The sequence below is a fragment of the Tachypleus tridentatus genome, chromosome 2, assembly GCF_004210375.1.
Source record: "Tachypleus tridentatus isolate NWPU-2018 chromosome 2, ASM421037v1, whole genome shotgun sequence".
NCBI classification, from domain to species: domain Eukaryota; kingdom Metazoa; phylum Arthropoda; class Merostomata; order Xiphosura; family Limulidae; genus Tachypleus; species Tachypleus tridentatus.
Window position 1 is genome coordinate 46,405,793 of NC_134826.1, and position 15,923 is coordinate 46,421,715.

Below are 15,923 nucleotides of genomic sequence, written 5' to 3' on the forward strand. Positions count from 1 at the left end.
ATTAATAGGAACGTTTTCTTAAGTTCTAAACTAAAAGTTGAAGTTATAAGATAATAAACATCTCGATTTTATTACCAGGCACTAAGTGTCCTAAAATTATTTTTATACGTAAAAATTCCATAAGTAGCTCGAAAACGTGGCGTTTCATCTGAGGTCATCTTTTGTTCCAAACTTAATTAAATCGGTTCCGTTTGAACGGACACTGGAATGTTGTGTGTGAAAGCATATTACAAACTATAAGTGATCTACATTGACTTTAGACATCCTTTTATACCCTTGACAGTAAGTTGGAAACTTGTAATGCTAAAGTTAGAGATCCGAGCCCGACAGTGGCCATGACACAGCCCATTCTGTATTTTTACGCTTATCAACATTCTACTGCATTTACAGGAGAAGTTAGTCGTGAGTATGCAGTACAGGTTTGGATAAACGTAAACTGGAAATCGATAAGTTATTGTAACTTTTAAAGTTTTTTTGGTATTTGATATATAAACCCACAGATATCTAACCTGTGGAATATTTGTCCATAGCAAGAAGTCATTGTATGAATTAACACGTTAGCATTATATATTTGTAAAGGGTAATGTCCTGTTATTTTACAAACAACTATTTGTTTTGTTAATTAAGCCACAATGGGCTCTAGTTCGTCCACTGAGGGAAATCTAACCCTTAGTTTTACCGTTGTAAATCCGATGTTTTACTGCTTTTCCACCGGGGAACACAACCACCAGAAAAAAATTATTGTAACGTGTTACTTAGTACTCGCTAAACCATACGAGTGGTAGTGCGATACCAGACAATTTAGTTATTTAAAAATATGAAATATTTTAAAATCTAAAAGTGAAAGATGCAGAAAACTTTAATAGTTTCTTCGTATTTCAAATATAATTTGTAAATGGAAAGAGCTTAAAATAAAGTATCTTAAAACATTTCCGGTCATCCAACGTGACGAGCTGTTCTAAACAGCAGTGCATTTGTCAGCGCTATTGAAAACAAAAATGTAATAGTAAAACGTGCTACGAAGTGTAAATTGTTAACTATAAGCACTCGGATCTAGATACGTTTGAAAATAACTTCTGTTCGTATAATGATACGTATTTATCCCTTAACTAAGCCTTTCAGCTTCGATGACGTTACAGAAGTAAAAGTCAAATCCTTGTACCCCTTTCCTAAAAAGTAGCACAAGAGTTGGCGGTGGGTATTGTTGACTTTCTCTCCTCTAGCCTATAATTGGAGAGGATCTCTCGAGTAGTTTTATATAAAACATCGTCAATAAAAGTAAACAGTTTGTAGAATAACTCGATTTATACATTGTTTATAAACATTTTCATCTGTTCAACCAAAGTCCCAAGAGCATAATGAAATGTTCACGTGTTATTATTTATTATACTATCGTTTTAATTACGAGCACTAGAGGTTTATTTTGATTTGGTACAACGTTAAATGTACGTCAACACGATGACCTACCGACCTCTCTAAGACATTTTTACCTTGAAAATAAACTAACAATTTCGGTTATTGATGACGCCAACATTCTTTTTAAGTTTTTTTTTATAGCAAAGCTACATCGGGGTATCTGCTGAGTCTACCGAGGTGAATTTAACCCATGATTTCAGGGTTGTAAATCCGTAGACTTACCGTTGTACCAGCGGCGGACATTTTATGGAGTGAATGGTTAAATAAAAATACATTGGTTATGATATAAAATACTAATCACGTTACATATGTGTATCTTTAAAATATTTTCGATTTTCGCCAAAGACGAATCGAGGAGATTCTGATATTATGAATTCAACGAAATGCCACTACTGTATTTGTAAACTTAAGTTTAGGTTGCCATGTGGTGAAGTAAAATCCTGTAGATCGTAACTAAGTCGCTCGGTTTTAAATGATTGTGAAAGAAACTTTTGTATATGATGACTCTTAAGTCGTATAAAAAGTTTCAGAATTTACCGCAGGGGCTATCTACTCCTAGTCGTTTGTAACTTTGAACTAATACGGAAGAGGCAAAACAGCTACACCACCCAACGCCGACAGTTGTGCTATTCTTGTCCAATCAAATACTAGGGGCTCGACATGTCCAGGTGGTTAGGGCGTTCGACTCGTAATCTGAGGGTCGTGGATTCGAATACCCGTTACACCAAACATGCTTCCCCATTTAGCCGTGAGGGCGTGAAAACGTGACAGTCAGTCCCACTATTCTGGTAAAACAGTAGCCCAAAAGTTGGCGGTAGGTGGCCATGGCTATCTGCCTTCCCTTTAGCTTTCCACTGTTAAATTAGAGATGGCTAGCGCGGATAGTCTTCGTGTCGCATTGCACGAAATTCGAAAACAAACAATCGACTAGTAGATTTGACTGTCATTCTTATAACTCATACGTTCCCCAACAACGCAGAATGTTATTCAGCAACGTATCGCTAATAATAAATCTGGAGTTCGAGTAGGCCGGGACGTAACTCTAAATTTATGCCAAGCTCTGTCTGAAAAATACGTTTATCCATAATCCAAAGTGGCAACTCCGTACAGAAAAGGTCGCCTGTTTTTCATTCGCAAAGTTAAAATAAGGAGCCACGAGTACATGTTGATACCATTCTCCAATGAGCAAACCATCTGTGGTACTTTAACCTCAAACAACCTTTGGTATCGATCTAAAATGTCTCTTTGGAGCTTCTTGCACAAAATGTATCTTCTGCAATGGCCTCCATTTGAACAGTCTGAAACTAGTAGGCTCAAATCCAGTCCTTGAACATCCTTGCCCTTTCAACTATGGAGACGTCATAATGCGTGGTCAATTCCATTAATTTTTATTTTGTATAGAGTAACCTAAGAATTGACAGTGGGCCGTGATTACTAAGCTGTCTTTCCTCTAATCTCTCACTATCAAATTATGGACGTCTGGAGAAGATAACCCTTGGGTAGTTTTTCGTGAAATTCAAAACCAACCAAACCAGTGGCAAAAAAGAATCTTATGAGAACATTTAAAAGTGTACTCTAATTACTCGAGTTCTGGCTACAAGCGATCAGCACCGTATCTAGTTTGAACTAGGATAAGAAGTTTTAAATCTTCAACATATGGAGCGAGCGTAAAACAAAATAAAGGAGATCCAATTATTCTTCAGGACTTTCATTCCATAGGATACATCGGTAACTGTTCTGTGCGCAATTTTATAGAACTTCGAATATGCTTAAACACTTTTGGAACGCCTCTCTGTAAATAGTAAACATAAATGTCTGCCTTAACTTGTGTGAGAAGTATGCACCATCCTAAGCCTTCACTACATATGTTTTTCATCACAGCCGAACTTAGATTAGGTTTTAGCAGCGAGTCAAGAGGAATTTGTGTAGATTCTTGTCAAACAAACGTCTTACTTGTATCCATGAACTTTGACCTTCTACCTGTTTTTGTACGTAAATATTTTTCATATCTGGAAACTGTAGTGTCATGTTCAGTACAACTATGCTGAACGTAAGCGAAATACGTTGATATAACAAGTACTTTGTAACACGCACAATGTCTGTATCTCCAACACTACTAGTAAACTGGAAGTGTATTCATACAACTGCCTTCGTTTTGTAAAAGCAATGGTACTTTTTGCTGAGAGCTAACGTCAAAATGTGATAAAAAGCGACGTATTAAAGAAATCATTCAATACTTCCAAAGTTTCACTTCACTACACAATGGACTGTTAAGTTCTGTGCCCGTCACAGATATCAACACCTGTTTTTTAACGTTATAAGCCTACGGACTTCCGTTGAGCCCCTGGAGACGGAGGGGTGCTGCGCTGAACTACTCGGAATATAATTGTTTCGTTTTTCGTTTGATTTGGTTTGTTTTGAATGTCGCGCAAAATAACACAACGGCTACACGGGCTAGCCGTCCCTAATTTAGCAGTGTAAGACTAGAGCGAAGGCAGCTAATCATTGTTGCCACCTCCTGGGCCACTCTTTTACCAACGAATAGTGGGATTGACCTATCATTATAACGCCCCCACACCTGAAAGGGCGAGTATGTTTGATGTGACGGAGATTCGAAGCCACGACCCTCAGAGTACGAGTCGATTGTCCTAACCACCTGGTCATGCTGTGCCTTTGTCGATGAACAATCGACTGTTTCAGTGCTCTAATTAGAAGCAATTGCTTGTGTAATGTTTAACACTGTATTCCTTCTATCTACACGTGTGTGTGTAGACACGTCAGATATATCAAAATACTAATGAATTGCAGTGTTGAACCGTATTAATAATTTACTATCCTTCTGCGTGAAAGCTTTAGTTAAAATAATCTCTATCGCGCCCTTCAAAGTGGTGTTAAAATATAATTGTAAGCCGTGTGTTTAATGTTTCAGTTTAAATATTCTTAAATTGTGCATAACGTCAAGATTTAGGAAGTTCATTGAAGTGAAGAATAGAAAATCTTTATGTAATATGTAGAAGCAAAGGTGAATTAAAATATTTATATTTAATGAATGAGCCAGGTCAGCATCAGAAGAGTTATTTAGTGTTAGAAGTAATAATTATCGCGTCTATTCTGCTATTAAGTTACTCGGGTGAGTTAGCGCATTTCTTTATCAATCTAAACAAGTTAGGCTTACCAATCAAAATTTTTGTTGAAACGTTGTGTTTGAAGTTTGTCTTATATTAATATCGTAGTTTTTATTGAAACGTGTTTGTGTACTCAAACATAAAATTTGTGTCAAAGTTAACATGTCTGTATCAAACGTTTATTGACGAAATAAATTAATTCGTTATCGTATTTTGGAGTGAACTTGATATTATTTGTTTAATCAAAAATAATTCGCCCAAGGATAGAATACGTTACAACAATGATTAGGGTATAACTTCCTGCGTCTTATGCTCTTATAGCAAGCCGGGAACGTAGCTGTGTATTCATGATATAGTATTTTAATTACAGCATTCATAATATCATGAATGAATGAATTATTCATTAAAAACACATTAGTTTGAGAATAACTAGTTTGTTGACCCCGTTTTCGGGTATTTATTTCCTAAATACATTGATCTTCTGGCTGATAAAGAAACTACAGATTTTACAAAACTATCGAGTTATGTTAAATGAACTGTATTTTGTATTAAGTACCGAAGAAACCGAAGCTATATAGGTCACGGTAAAATTATTATTGAACCGGTCCCGAAACCAAAAATAAGACGCGTTCATACAACTTTGTAATCTTAATTTCGTAAAATTGCAAATTATCACTAAACATTATACAGTAAACATTTTCAACGCAACATCCTCACCTAAAGATGACCTGAGGCAACATCAGTGGGGAGTGAGCCAGACGCTAAGTGATATTTCGGTGGCCAGAAAAATAACAACAAACACGTCTAGTTCAAAAGATGATGTTTGAAACGAAACTTTGTTTACTTGAAGTTCGGGCACAATTCTACCTCCAATTGCTAGCATTTGAATATCATGTTTGATATTCAAATATAGAGATTGACTTTTACAAACTGTAAAATTAAATTTCTTTGAGTGCACACGACGATAACATAGCCCCCAGTGGCACAGTGGTATGTCTGCGGACTTACACACAAAAAACCGGGTTTCGATACCCGTGGTGGGTAGAACACAGATAGCCCATGGTGTAGCTTTGCGCTTAATTCTAAACAAACAAACACATGACGATGACATCCAATATCGCTACTGTAGAACATTATTTTAATGGGTAGAAATATATATATCATCTTTGTAACTAAAGTTAGGTGATTCAAATTATCAAACCAATAAACTTTTATTTCAAATTTCGCAACCACTTTAACCAGATGACGCGGGCCCGCCATGGCCAAGCGTGTTAAGGCGTGATTCTCCTAATCTGAGGGTAGCGGGTTCGCATCCCCATCGCGCCAAACATGCTCGCCCTTTAAGCCGTGGGGGCATTATAGTGTGACGGTCAATCCCACTATTCGTTGGTAAAAGAGTAGCCCAAGAGTTGGCGGTGGGTGGTGATGACTAGCTGCCTTCCCTCTAGTCTTACACTGCTACATTAGGGACGGCTAGCACAGATAGCCCTCGAGTAGCTTTGTGGGAAATTCAAAAACAAACAAACAAACTTAATCAGATGAGATAAAAAATTATCCATAAAGATTTAAGTTTTTTTTTGTATTGAAATAAGTTGTAACAGAGAACAAAGAGTCATAGTAAAGATTGAGTATAGTTGGATCCCACAGCATGTCCGAAAAAAAATTAACTACTTGTGAATTTTTGGCTACCGTCTGCTAGGTAATACAAAAAGTACAAACGGCTAAGCTTAATCAAAGCTTTCCTTTAAAAAAATTCTTTATTAGGTTATTTTACATTATTATTACAAAAATAAAATTAACTGGAAATTACCTACCTCCTTGTAAGGCTTAGTTGTCTGTGCAGTAGGAAGCCTAACCCTATACGAGCGTAGATTTTGGTGTGTTTTGTTTGTTTTTGAATTTCGCGCAAAGCCGTCCCTAATTTAGCAGTGTAAGATTAGAGGGAAGGCAGGTAGTCATTACTACCCACCGCCAACTCTTGGGCTACTCTTTTACCAACGAATAGTGGGATTGACCGTCACATTGTAACGCCCCCAAGGCTGAAAGGGCGAGTATGTTTTGTGTGACAGGGATTCGCACCCTCGACCCTCGGATTACGAGTCGAGTGCCTTAACCACCTGGCTATGCCAGACATAAGCGTAGGTATTTCATACATTAAAAAATAAACAAACTTAATATAGTTAGGCTTGCCTATTAAATAAATACTTAGCAATATAAACTGTTTAATGTTAATTGATAATTACATTATTATTCATAAAAATAAAGATGTTTTTTGTACTATATAATTATAAGAGTTTATTATACTCTATTTACTATTATAATTTATTTAATTTAGGCTTAGCTATATTTTTTTATTGGTTGTTGTTTACCATACTTATTTATGTACTTGTCTCCAATTATTTACCCACCTATTATTTTTAATTCAAATCAATGAAATGAAAACAAAGTATATGGATAGATCTGAATTTAGCAAATATGTTTTAATTAATACTGGAACATATCTATTAAAATAAGTTACCCAAACATGCAAGTTTACAAATAATAATAATTATTTGTGAGTTTAAGAGAAAAAGATGTTTAAAATACATAAGGTACTCGACAATTAAAAGAGTTTATAATGATATCATTTCAACTAAATTACATTCATTGTATCTACTGCCAACGACGCCTTTCTCTCGTTCCAGAGCTCATCAGGCCGGCTGGGATACAAGTAATACAGTAGTAGTTGAAATACTACTTATATAGGCCATCTGATGCATCAGTAACTGTCAAGATAGAACGCATTTAGAAGCTGTATAATTCTAGACAATTAGACAAAAAATAAGAAGCAAACATACCCTGGTGGCGTTCTGTGTAGGTTTAGTGTATGTGTGTTTTCTTATAGCAAAGCCACATTAGGTTATCTGCTGAGCCTACTGAGGGGAATTGAACCGCTGATTTTAGCGTTGTAAACCAGTAGACTCACCACTGTACCAGCGGGAGAGTTAAGTTTGTTATTTGAATGGTCTGTTTTTGATTTTCCTAGCAAAGAGTCTGTTTGATTTTCATTATTACTATTGTATTACTTTCTTTATGTAAGCCTAACACGCTGGTTAGCTACTGCTGATGTGAATACACATTGTAAATTTAGTTGTAAACTTAATATAAACACAACAGATGTAAAGGAATGACTTTAGTCTTCAATATCACTCAAATTATAATAATAATTACTTTTTGTTTTATTCCCAGATGCTGATAAATTTGTGTCTCTAAATAAGCGCAAAGCTACACCATGGACCATCTGCGCTTTGTCATTACGGTTATGGAAACCTGGCTTTTAGAGTCACAGAGTAAACAGGTCAGCCAGTCAGAGACAGCTGGTGATAAGTATATTAATGTTATTCATATTGGCTACTCCCCAGTTCTAAATCTAATACCATCGTAATAAAAGTAATTATTTTACTCACTGTTATTTCTTACACTACAGTAAGTTCTACAGGTGTTTACCTTTGAAATGTACATATAAAGCTCTACGATTTCAATGAAGTGTCATCTATAAGGATCGAAGGAAACAACCGGAGAACATAAAACTTTAAAAGAAAATAAAAAGTTTCTACCTTCACTTGACAGTTTCGCCAATTACTCTTAACCTTACACAAGTGTTATGTAAAAGTAAACGATCGTCTTTATTTTATAGCTACATAGCTTTGGTCACAAAAACTGAGACTGTAATTCAGTGCTGGGTTTAGAAAAAGTGAAACCATATAATTGTATGGAGGCCTTAGATATCAAGGGGCTTCGAGATTAAAGACTGGGAGAAGCTCAAGTTTGGATCATCCTACGAAGGGAGCTTCCAGTATCACAATATTGCCTGGGGGATCTCAAGCAATAAAATGCTTCGATCTTTCCAAGAAGAGGGCTTCCATTTTGAATTACCCTAAGAAGTGGGGCCTCTAGATTCAGCTCTGCTATAAAATTACGCTGCTGTATAAAATAAGGGATTGTTCTCAGCACTACATCTATTTGAAAAGCTTTGCCTTTTTAAATTTTTTTTTATTGGTGGTTTGATCCTGCACATTCCGTTGCGGTATGGCTTGTTAAGCCTATTGATGTGATAATTATTTTATGCGCATCCGTTTCGAAAGGAGTAACCCGCTTTAGCCTTTGGCGGTGCTTTCATCGAGGTTGCACCAGATATTTCGGACAGTCGTTCTCGTATGTGTGTGTTAGTTCATAGACAATTGACAACAGAACTCTATTACGATTACTACATAGAACCCAATTAGCCGTAAGTCATACACACCAAGTACGCTGTCTTCTTGAACAGCACATTATGATTAAAGCACGTCTAATAAAACCAAACTTGTTTGGTCGATGTACAAAACTTTATCGTCTAACACTTTCCTTTTTTTCTTTTTACTTTTATCAATTTTACTGCAACTAAGAAAATATATTCCCTAGTTGAGCCAGGTTATTATTGGTGGTTCTGTAAATAAGTTTGTTTTTTTAATGTATTTCCTTCAAAATAGTCCGAATTTCGTTGTTGATATAATTACATAGGTAGGTTATGATGGCCCACGATGGACAGGTGGTTAAGGCCCTCGATTCGCAATCCGAAGGTCGCGGGTTCGAATCCTCGTCGCACCAAACATGCTCGCCCTTTCAGCCGTAGGGGCGTTATAATGTGACGGTCAATCCCGCTATTCGTTGGTAAAAAGAGTAGCTCAAGAGTTGGTGGTGGGTGGTGATGATATAGCAAAATTATGGACGGCTAGCGCAGATAGCCTTCATGTAGCTTTGCGCGAAATTCAAACCAAAATTTACTTTGTGAGTATATTTTTACCACTTCTTTTTTAAATGAAATCGCTAAAATAACAGGATGTAATTTTTGCTTTTCAACCCAAAGAATTTAACCCTAATTACCGATATCCTTTTATGCCGTTCACTACGATGGTGTTCACATATTGCATCATAATGAATATTTTATTACGTGTATTGCAAAACTCTGTTAAATGATAAAAATGAATGGAGAATTCACTCATTTTTCATGTAAAATAAATAAGAGACTATCTATAATTAGTGGGATTAATTGCAATTTTTTTGTATTTCGGTTTTATTTTTGTACAACTCGTATATTATTAATGACTTTTTATCCGACATGAACAAAAATAAAATGGCGCAGGAATACTACAGAAAATGAAGTTTAAAAAGAGAGTCAGTATTTTTCACCCTATCGGTAACCCTAGAATAAGATTGTATCCATTTCTATCAAATACTTTAAATGTACATGGTAAATGTCCTAAGTGTGGCAGTCTGGTGCAAGTGTTATTTCTGTATGTCTTTTAAAAACCTGGAGTGTCTAAAACTTCTGGTTTTTCTCTTTCTGCTAGACCTTGATTGTTTCACACCCTTTAGTTTTAGTGCTTTAAGAACTGTCCACAACACGATCAAAATGTTCTCTTTCTGCTAGATCTTAGTTGCTTCACGTCCTTTAGTTCTATTATTTTAAGAACTGTTTATAACAGGATCCACAATTTTTCTTTTTGCCAGATCTTAGTTGCTAGGCCTGGCATGGCCTAGCGCGTAAGGTGCGCGACTCGTAATCCGAGAGTCGCGGGTTCGCGCCCGCGTCGCGCCAAACATGCTCGCCCTCCCAGCCGTGGGGGCGTTATAATGTGACGGTCAATCCCACTATTCGTTGATAAAAGAGTAGCCCAAGAGTTGGCGGTGGGTGGTGATGACTAGCTGCCTTCCCTCTAGTCTTACACTGCTAAATTAGGGACGGCTAGCACAGATAGCCCTCGAGTAGCTTTGTGCGAAATTCCAAAAACAAACTTAGTTGCTTCACGTCCTTTAGTTCTATTATTTTAAGAACTGTTTATAACAGGATCCACAATTTTTCTTTTTGCCTGATCTTAGTTGTTTCACGTCCTTTAGTTTTATTACTTTAAGAACTGTTTATAACACGATCCAAATTTAGTAGTCTTTAACTGCATTAAGCTTACAGCTTCAATTAATGGAAGCTCAGACACTATTGAGAAACCGAGAAGCAATTCATTTTACATTATCCAGTCAGAACAGAGGATCATCGTCACCTCACAGCATCGTTTCCCAAAATGGGGAGCGCAAATGGGGGTGGATGGGCGAGAGAGTAGAGACAATAGCGTCATAATGCAAAATTACACGTTTTGCTATTTTATTGAAATATAATTGAAAAACTAAAATAATAAAAAATAATTTAATAATACTTTCACTAATAAAATAATCAGTAGTATTTTAATATGTTTGTTTTTGAATTTCGCGCAAAGCTACACGAAGGTTATCTGCGCTAGCCGTCCCTAATTTAGCGGTGTAAGATTAGAGGGAGGGCATCTAGTCATCACCACCCACCATGTTTGGTGTGACGGAAATTCGAACCCACGACCCTCAGATTACGAGTCGAGCACCTTAATCCACCTGCCCAAGCAGAGCCGTTTTAATCTCTATCTGTATATCTCGTCACTTATCACATGTTTTCATTCGTTAAAAAGAAGGTAGGAGAAGAAAAATATTTATTAAATGGAGGGCGTAAATGACAAAGACTCGGGAAAAGTTTGTTTGTTTATTGATATTCGCGTAAAGCTACACGAGGGCTATCTGTGCTAGCTGTCCCTAATTTAGCAGTGTAAGACTAGAGGGAAGACAGCTAGTCATCACCACTCACCGCCAACTCTTGGGATACTCTTTTACCAACGAATAGTGGGATTCACCGTAACTTTATAACGCCCCCACAGCTGAAAGAGCAAGCATGTTTGGTGCGATGGGGATTCGAACTCGCGACCCTCAGATTACAAATTGAACGCCTTAACCCACCTGGCGATGCTGGGTCATTCGGGAAACATTGCCTTACAGAAATGAATGGCACAGACTTGCTAAACTTTCGCGAATGCGATATAAGTATCTTTAAAAAATAATATCTTCGTGGATCAAGACTTACTTATCCTCAAATTGTATCATAAGCTTTTCTAACGACTCAGTGAGAGCAAAATTTGTTTTTGATATAAAACGTTTTAATCATTAACGAGAAAAGCACGTTTGAGTGAACGTTTATACAAGACGAAAACAAAAATTAACGGTGCCAGCAGTATAAATATAATATGCAACCGCTCGAAGTTTCACGCGTTTACGACTCTCATGCTTGTGAATTAAAAATAAAACTCAAATTAAATTACTTACTATTTTTAGCCCATATGTCGTTGAACTTTCACCTCTCGTGAACATTAAAAAAAGTGAATGTCGGGTCTCTCAAAGTAGCACACATAATTTCATCCTTAATTAATTAATTAAAATACATATTTATTTATTTGGGGGTCCCTCCCTGGTAGAGTGGTAAGTCTACGGATTTACAACGCTAAAATCAGGGGTTCGATTCCCCTCAGTGGACTCAGCAGATAGCCCGATGTGGCTTTGCTATAAGAAAACACATTATTTCGAGAAACAAGTGTTCCTAACCGTTACATTAGAGTGCGTCCTATTTGGTTTTGTTTGTTTGTTTTGAATTTCGCACAAAGCTACTCGAGGGCTATCTGTGCTAGCCGTCCCTAATTTAGCAGTGTAAGACTATAGGGAAGGCAGCTAGTCATCACCACTCACCGCCAACTCTTGGGCTACTCTTTTACCAACGAATAGTGGGATTGACCGTACATTATAACGCCCCCACGGCTGAAAGGGCGAGCATGTTTGGCGCGACGGGGATGCGAACTCGCGACCCTCAGATTACGAGTCGCACGCCTTAACACGCTTGGCCATACCGGTGCATCCTATTTGGTGGACTGTGTGTAGTCTCATAAAGTTGGCTCTGATAAATGGGTTTTTCTTTCAATGCTTACATTGAATGTAACATTAAATGTCCTTTTAACTCAGCTACGTTCTAAAAATTACAATGTCGAATATTCACAACTAATAGGTTTATTTATTTTTTCTTGGTTGTACTACAAGTGATTTTTCGTATAAGACGTATCAAAAAATGTTACACTATTAAATAAAAAATGTTTGTCTGTAGTTTGGTGCAAAGTTACACAATGGACTATTTGTTTTGTGCCCACCACCTGTAGTGAAACCCGATTCCTAGCGTTGTAAATCCGCTGACTTACTATGTGCCGCTTCGGAACACGTGTGTGTGTTTTTATATCAAAGCCACGCCTGACTATCTGCTGTGTCCACCGAAGAAAATCGAACTCCTGATTTTAGCGTTGTAAATCCGAAGACTTGCCACTGTCCCACTCAGGAAGCAATTAAAAAAAAATTACAACTTGTCAATATTCGGTGTTTCGGTTCCTTATAGACAAACTGTTAAAATATTTAAACATTCATCGACATTACTTGAAATACTGAAACCATAGGAAAGATGTCAGTAGCTACCATCTGAAATAAGTTCTTGTATTCACCAAAACACATTTTACAATCTGAGGCGGGCGTTGATAAAACGCTTAAGTCGCAATATGCGTGCGTGTCGCTGAATCGGAATCTTTTGCCGAACATGTTTACCCTTTTAGCAGATAGGGCGTTATAATGTGACGGCCATTGATAAAAGAGTTGACAGTAGGTGATGTTGACTGTCTGCCTTCTCTCTCTCTGTTATGCGACTTCGAACAGGCAGAAACAAACAATCTCATGCGATTAAACAGTGGAGTTTTTGTATACACGTGGGTGTTTATAATGATTAATTCCTCGGAAAATTATAAAAATATAAGAAAAACGATGAAATAAAACCTTCTGTAGAATGTTTTCAAATTATCGTAGTGTTTGATAAGAAATAACGGATTGTTTTTGTTCTGCATGTCTGGAGCGCATAGTAGTATAGACATATACGATGTTTGCGGCACATGTGCATCGCAGACCTTGAAATACCCTCTGATTTGGCTAAAAGCCAAGACTAGTCTTCCGTGGTAAACAAGAGTCACGTGACTACAACTCTGCTACTAGAAAAAGGGCAACTCGTGTCTGAACTCCCAAGCCCGATGTGAGCCTCCTGTCTGGGTCCACACGTTGTTTAACACGTTCTCCTCTTGTGGATCTTAGATTAACTTATATTTTTAGCCCATCGTTTTATCTTCCAAAAAAGAAAGATTGTCAAACAGAATAAGGATACGTTTTTGGATGTAATCATATTTTGACATTTGACCTAGTTTTGCGATGTTTTATATATTAGTTATTTTAGAGCCATTGTAAACTACGTATTATAAGTTTTGCTTGACATTAGTTTACCAGCATTTGAATATAAATTGCATTTAACTTTGACGCCTCCTTCAAGGGTTGCCAATAAGGTTTCGCTTCCACAAATGATTCAACAGATTTGCATTTTTTTTTTCTGATCTTTTTTCATTCATCAATGCCCCTCGGAGGCTCTTCTACATGGTCGAGAGCTCATAGCCCTAAAATCTGGCCCTGCAATGGACGCAAAGAATATAGTCCATTGTGTGAGTTTTGTGTTTAAACTTTAAAAAAAATCATTCTAAAAAAGGACAGGAACAATGTTTTATGTTTTTTCGTTCAGATCTTGGTGTCATAAATAAACATGAAGGACATTCTATCATCCGGTTTACTTCTTGTCACGAAGTTAAACAGGTTTCAAGGAAATCCCTATCTCATCATTAAACACTGACTAATTGAGAAGAATGAAATACATCAATAGACTTTTTTTAATACAACATTTCCGGCCAAAATTTAACTAATTGAATCTCGTTAATGATATACATATATCAAGTCACTGCCAACTTTATAGCAGTTACAACTATTACATATTATACTAGTCATACTCGCGTGTCCACCCCGCTAGTATAGCGGTAAGTCTACAGATTTACAACGCTAGAAGCAGAGGTTCGATTCCCCTCGGTGGGCTCAGCAGATAGCCCGATGTGGCTTTACTGTAAGAAAACACGCACACGCTATTGTGCTAAACATATATCGTAGCCTCCACTTCTATATTTTAGAAATACAAAAACTTTTTTACAATTTGTTCCTCAACTTGGACTGGGAAACCATAAAAATTCATCATCACCGTAAAAAAAAATACGTTTGTGTCCTTAATAATGGGTATAGTTCTAGCCTGGATAACCTTTATTTGATTATATTCTTTGACGTAGTGCAGTCTTTACCTAGATATGTTTGACAGGTTATATTCTTTGATGTAACGTTTTCTGAACAAGTGATCTCCCAGTCCCATCTGGGTTAGCCAGAAGTAAGTTTCTTGATTTACAGTATTAAAGTCCCGAGTTCGATCCTCCGCAGCGGACAGATCACATGTAGAAAAAGTAGATACTTTTTATCGCCAGCTCTCATGAACATGACTGGTCAAACTATAAGCAGGGGGCGTCTGCTCCAAGAAATAATAGGGAGCACTCCCCCTCCCTAAAGAATCTTAAAACGATATATTTTAAAAAAATAGAAAATCAAAATAATATTATTATTTTGTTGTAACAATGCAGAAATGGAAGAGAATTTGTCATTGTGCGAACTTCAAAGTTTCATTGCGCGCGTCGATTAACTATAAACTATACAATAATCCTTTAAAAATCTTTTTTTTTCTTTATGCCTCACGTGTTAAATTTTTGAACTGACCCCCTTCTCCGCAATTCATTTTAGTGGATACTCTTAACTTTAAAGTGCTATAACTTTACTGATCAGAGGAAGTCTTTCTTTTGAATGTTGGCCGCGTGTGGACTGGAGGTTATTGTGCTGAGCTGCCTTGGCAGGCCGAGGATCGAACGAAATATTCCGCTGAACAAACTCCGCTAATGGTCCCCCGTTGGGATAGCGGTAAGTCTAACGGCCTACAATGCTAAAACCAGGGATTCGATTCCCCGCAGTGAACACGGCAGATTTTCCAATGTAGCCTTGTTATAAAACAAACAACCTCCACACATGTCAACTAATCCAAGTATTTGAGTTAAAGCAGTTGTGTAGTCAGCAGTAGCTACCCTCTCCATTTCTAAATTAGAGATGACTATACCTGAGCCTTGTGATCTCTGACCTTGAAGTGCAGCAAGTTCAAACCTCCAGATCGGACCATCACCAAATCAGCCAGTAGCATTATCTTGTACGATCACTGTATTTTTAATAAAAAGCCAACTGTCTCACTTTCAAATTTTTTTATTCTATTCTTTCCATGATAACGGTTCAATTTCTTTCACTATTTCAATAAGAAATTATTTAATTAATATTCATTTTTTTCACTTTTATCTGCTTTCATTTCAAATTATTAATTTTCATACCCCCTGTGTACGAAAGTCCAGCAAAATAACAACACTAAAATCAAGGGTTCGATTCCCCTTGGTGGACTCAGCAGATATCCCGATGTGGCTGTGCTATAATAAAAATACACACACTGCAAAATAACTAAACAAATAATGAAATAAAAAATCC